The sequence below is a fragment of the Anastrepha ludens genome, chromosome 4, assembly GCF_028408465.1.
Source record: "Anastrepha ludens isolate Willacy chromosome 4, idAnaLude1.1, whole genome shotgun sequence".
Lineage (NCBI taxonomy): Eukaryota > Metazoa > Arthropoda > Insecta > Diptera > Tephritidae > Anastrepha > Anastrepha ludens.
In genome coordinates, this window is record NC_071500.1 from 117,517,795 (window position 1) to 117,523,794 (window position 6,000).

A 6,000-nucleotide genomic window follows, 5' to 3' on the forward strand; every position below is an offset into this window, starting at 1 on the left:
ATGTGTAACTAAACGGTACCAGTAAGCCAGTCTGGCGAAGTAAATCACGACATCTTAGTGTTAACAGCAGACTCATTTATTTGGCATCCATGAAATTCTAGAAGTCAGAAACAGGTTAGGTGAACTATTCTACAAGGGAGAAACTGATTACTTGGAATTATATAAAAGAGTAATGCAACCTATCGTAGAAGCTATCGACTCCCTTCAAATGCAATCAAAGTTACTGCAAACGTTTGAAAAAATGTTTTCGTTTGCACTCTAACTACTGGGGTGGAGTTATTGCAACAATCGTCATTGCTGATATCAAATTAAAATTTCGTAAAGCTTTGCTGAAAAATGCTGAGTCATATATCCTTGATGATGCCCGAGATAAAGTTAAAGAATATGAGCTGAAGTTTAAAAGACAGCCAGTAGGAGAAGAAAGTAATTTGCAGTCTTCCATGAGTGCTAATAAAGGGTTTTCCAATAAGGGGGTTATTTTGACATTCAAAGAAAAATGCTATTTTTTAATACAAATTATCGGATGTTTATTTCATTATAAAGAGGAAGGTATGCTGTTAATAGTGAAAAAAGACATCAGGTAAATGACCACCACGACCACGCTTACAGAACAATATCCTGTGCATGAAATTTTCCATAACCGATTTGCAAAGTGGCTGCCCCATGTCCTCGATAGCCTCACGAATTCCATCTTTGAGGTCTTGAATCGACCCTGGGCTGTTGGCGTAGACCTTCCCTTTCACGTGGTCCCAAAGAAAAAAGTCACAAGGTGTTAAATCACAAGATCTCGGTGGCCAATTGTGATCACCTCTTCGAAAGATAACACGGTCCGGAAACTTTTCTCATAAAAGATCAATGGTTTGGCTTGTGTGGCACGTAGCGCCGTCTTGTTGAAAATAAACGCGGTCCAGATCAATACCATCCAATTCCGGCCATAAAAAATTGTTAATCATCTCTCGATAGCGATAGATAACACCTGTTATTGGAAAACCCTTTACATCACTTCCCGAATTCCATGAGGAGTTCACAAGTATTCGATTAAAATAAATCAACCAGCTAACTGAGTGTAAATAACTTACTTATTTTTAGATCAAAATCAATATATAGACTCCCATGGCGGATCTATGAAACCAAAGAATTTTGCACTGGAATGACGATGATTGAAGCATTGAAGGTTCGCACCGCTTTCTCATTATACAAAAAAAAAAACAAGTGCATTTAAAATATAAAATACCTCTTTCTTCCTCGATCGACTAGGTAAAATCTCACCGCCGGCAATTTTGAAAAATTGGTATTAAGAATTAATTATGTTTTCCTATTTTTGGGACGGTATCATTAGAAGTTTCTACTCTAAATGATGGTTTATTTTGAAAACATTTCTTTATACTTTTTCAGGTCCTATAGCCTGACTTTTATTCTTCAATAACCAGTTTTGCGTTACTGAAAAATGTTAATTATCACCAAGGATTTTCACTATCACTAATATATTGGTGATGAAATTCATGTTTTAACTATCATTGAAGAAGTGGTGGTAGTGAAACGATGATTGCATTTATATCATTTATTTATTTATTCAAGTTAACACAGCGCGGACGGATAGTTGGGCGGATATGGCTCAGTCGACTCCTCTCATCACAACGAGCATATTGGTATATACATACATACTTATGTACATGTCTACATATATCTATGTACATATATCGATTCATCTGCGCTGTTACATACAACCGTACAACACCCTGCTCAAAAATAAATATGTAATTTGATTTAAAGGGCGATATGAAAATATTTTATATTAATATTGAAGTTCAGTTCTACATTTTTAACATCACAACATTCAAATAGCTATTGTAGTCGCATACCTTCTGAGAGTTTTCCACATAGTGCTCCCATCTTGTGACTAGCCCAAGTTTACAACAACTGGTCGATTTACAATAGCTTGCTGAAAAGATATACTGCCGAGCAGACACTTAATTAATTCACGATTCTTGTAATAAACGAAATAAATATATTATTTTTAATTAATAAGTGTAATTAAGTAAGCTATTGCTCCCTGCCTTTATCTAGAATTTATGAATTTAAAAAATTTTATAGTATAAAGAGAAGCTGCAATTACGATGCCAATATATTTGGTAGCCCTGCGAAATCCACGCGTCTATGCATTATGATCTTGCTGTCCGACTATGGTTCAAACTTACAAGCCACTTACTTCAGTGTTATTTCCTAAAAGTTGATATTAGAGTTGGAAAGTGTAGTACGAGCCCATTTTGGGCTTTCGTTATATGCCATGGATGATAACGAAATCATTCGAGAGAACTATTCTACGCGCGATCTAAATAAACGCGGGCTTTGGTTTCCGAAAACGAAGAAATGATGAACTGTACACGCTTTATACTGGCATGGACTTTCGGAACAAAGCGGGTCTACCACTCTTAAGCTCAGCTGCCAGATATGTACGTAACCATCACTACAAATTTGATTCACCAAATAAAAAGAGTTGACAATAGATTTACCAAGTTCAAAATCAATGCTGGATTTGATGTATCTATGATAAAAAAACACTACTACTACAGGTGCAATAATTCGTGTAAAGGACATCAATTCGCGATGCAATTAAAGTTTCCCCAGAAATACCTACTTATTTTATATAAAAGCTTTATGTACAATACTTCGTCTGGAGCGCGCCTTGTGCTATATCTTAAATGTATGAGTATACGATTGTAAAGTTGATAGCACAGCAATAGTAGTTCCTCGCGTTTTGGGTTTATATGTATGTATGTGAGGGTTTCTATGTTAAAGATATTCACTGAAACAAATAAAGCCAAAGGGAATTACCAATATTGATATGCTTAAAAACAATTAAGTAGCATTTTTATGTGTTAAAGCACGAAAGCACAAAAGCAACAGGGAGAGCTTCTTAAGCGTACAAACGAAGCGTAAAATAAGATCAACTTCAACTGGTTTAGGTAGAGGGTCAATCACCAAATAAAAAAAAAAAGTTATGCAAAAAAAGAGTAATAGCCGCTACTCCAGTTTTCTCATTCGAATTTAATTTTTTAGCAACATTGCTGCGTGGCGGCAATGGACAGAGGGCACTCCCGCTGTGTTTGGAATGCTTGAGGGCGTTCGAAATGGATGCAGCTTCAAATCCAGGAATTTTATTCATATCTTCTTCAACTAAAATGAGTTTCAATGTATTGGGGGAAAAATAACTACGCTCAATGTTATTTAAAAATTGAAAATCCTGTACTATTTTAATAAAGATTCAATAAAAAAGTACTGATTTCATTAAATAATATGAGCATATCGGGTGTATTTTTAAGAGCTTCAGAACTTGCAATGATAATACAAAACAGAAATATTGTTGGAATGCATTTTTTATTATAATCTGTAGAAAATTTCAAGGCATTTATTTTTTGCATGCCCGCCGTGGCTACAAGTCACATGGTCCATTCGATCAGTTTAATTTTTTACTACTTTTCCCTATAAATCTGAATAATAAATCTAAATGAGCCCAATCAACAAAAATGGGACGGAGCGTCACTCGGCTTCAATTCTATTCACGCAAAATTTGTCTCGCACTCGAAGGACAAAGGCCAACAAGTTGAGAACGACGAAGAATCGACATTTCGGCGTCTTCTTCAACACTTCGCTCTATGAACTTCGCGAACAGACTTATTTTTATAGCGTTAAACGATTCATGATGGCTTGACAAACCTTATTTAATAGAAATGCCAACAATGTTTGCCATTCTCAGCTGTTAAACCATAATTATCGATGGTTCGCATGTAGCTAAAAAAACACCCGATATATGAAAACTATGTTTTTACAAGATTGGTATTTTATCTATAAGCATATATACATTTATTTAAATATGTGTGTATTCAAGTTCGAAATGCGTAACAGCCCACAGTTCGCCTCATAAAGTGACAAATTTTCGATATTTTCTCAGAACTATTTTCGGTTAAGAATCGTGAAGATGCTTTCTTGCTTTCTGGATTTTTTCATATGAATGATCTGAATGAGTGGCTAAATGTGGAAATGATGTGGTGCCCTTATTAATTTTTGTCCTCCTCGATTCTATTCTTTGTGGGGAACATAAATTTGAAAATTATTGAAATCACTGATTTCAAATGATGGCACTGCAACAATAACAACAAGTAGCCAAGACACAAAGCAACTTTGGAAATAGCAACATAAAAGACGCAGTAATGAAGAAGGCGTATGATACAATAAAATCTCGACATTTGACACTAATCCATGATTTACTTTTGTTTTAATGTCGAGATTAATTTTTTGGTGCACTCGGAAGAAATAACATTGAAAGGGTTTGAATAAGAGAGAAGAAGGCCTACATGTGTATGTACATATATGTGTACATTAGTGTCGTGTTGGAATGATAATGAATAAACAAAGGAATTATAAAAAAAAATTCTTCTACTTAAATATATAAGCAAATAATCGAAGGCTGAAGAAACTACACTCAAATAAAAAAATTTGCCTCAAGACACGTGTTTATTAAAAATTAAAATATAAGATAAAGTATAAAAATTTTAATTAAAAAAGAGAATTCTGGAGCAAGAAATTGGAATATTATTATACATAGTTATGAACGATAAAAGAAATGCCGAAATTAATAAGACATCCAAATTTGTCGAGAAAAGGTTTGAATGAAACCTGGTGTTATTTATAATAGAATGGAATGGAATTGTGAAGAGATGAAAATTTCATCCAAGCACGCGGGCTAAATTGCCGATTTTACTAAAGGTTAAGGGATATGAAGAAGGATAAAGGGAGACAGATGGGGTGGGAGTCATCGAAATCTCCATCACCGATATTTTGGCATAGCGGTCACAAATATTTATGTAGCATGGACGCAAGCGATATTTGTAATTCATGTTGACAGGAATACTAGGCATTAAATATTTGGTTTAAATTTCGTTTTAATTGAATTACGATTTCACTTTTAGTAGCGTACATGAAATATTTGATTAAAGGTGAGTTTAACATCAGATTTATTAAAAGAGATTTAATCTAATTAATAAGTAATCCATAATTGTATTTGTAATAAATAAATAAGCAAATAAAAAATAAATGAAATATTTGATGTCTCATTCTTACGTTACTTTTTTTTAACAAAACAAAAAGTCGGCGTATAACGATATATTAAACCAGGTTACCCTCATACTTCAAGTGTTATTCTACCAATAGTATATTCTCAAGCACTCCCTTTATACCCGCTTTCTAAAACGGCTTGTAGGCTCTATAAAATAAATGCCTAAAAAGAAGTGTTGTTACAATTTGAGAGAATAATTGCAAAGTTTAACCTTTGGTAAAAAAAAACATAAGATTACCTCCGATTAATACACCCCTCAGGCTAGATAAATAATGTATCAAAGAAAATAAAATTGATGAAATACTCGAAAATGATTCAAAAATGTGTGGGATAAATTATTATTTTGTTATATTATATATGAAATCAGTGTTACAAGTTTATTTCTTCGGAGAATCTCCTAGCTTACAGTATTGAATACAGCGAAAGATTTCTTCGACAAATTAAGGTAAAAGAGCAACATTGCCAAGGTTTTTGGGTCAAATCAGTTATTTCTGCATTTAGGTATTTGTACAGTTTTTGGTTAATGTTTGTTAATTTTGAAAATTAGGTTTTATAAATAAACAAACAAATTTCGTTAGTCGGAAAACCACATATGAAATTGAGTAATATAACTTTTATATCCGCTTGAAGACTTTTGTTTTTAAGTCGTTTTCATGTATATTTCTTACAATATGAGTGGAGTATTTTTCATTTTTTTCTATTATTTTTAAACTTTGTAAATATTAGGATGGGGAAAGAGCAAAGTATCGATCAACAATGTGTAGTTCATGCGCGTTGTCAGGGTGATATGTCACACTAAAAAATTCTCCTGCTGTTTTGTTTGTTCCATTCAGTTGTGAGTCACAGGGTGTTAACAATGAAAGTGAACAAAAAGAAAATTCTGT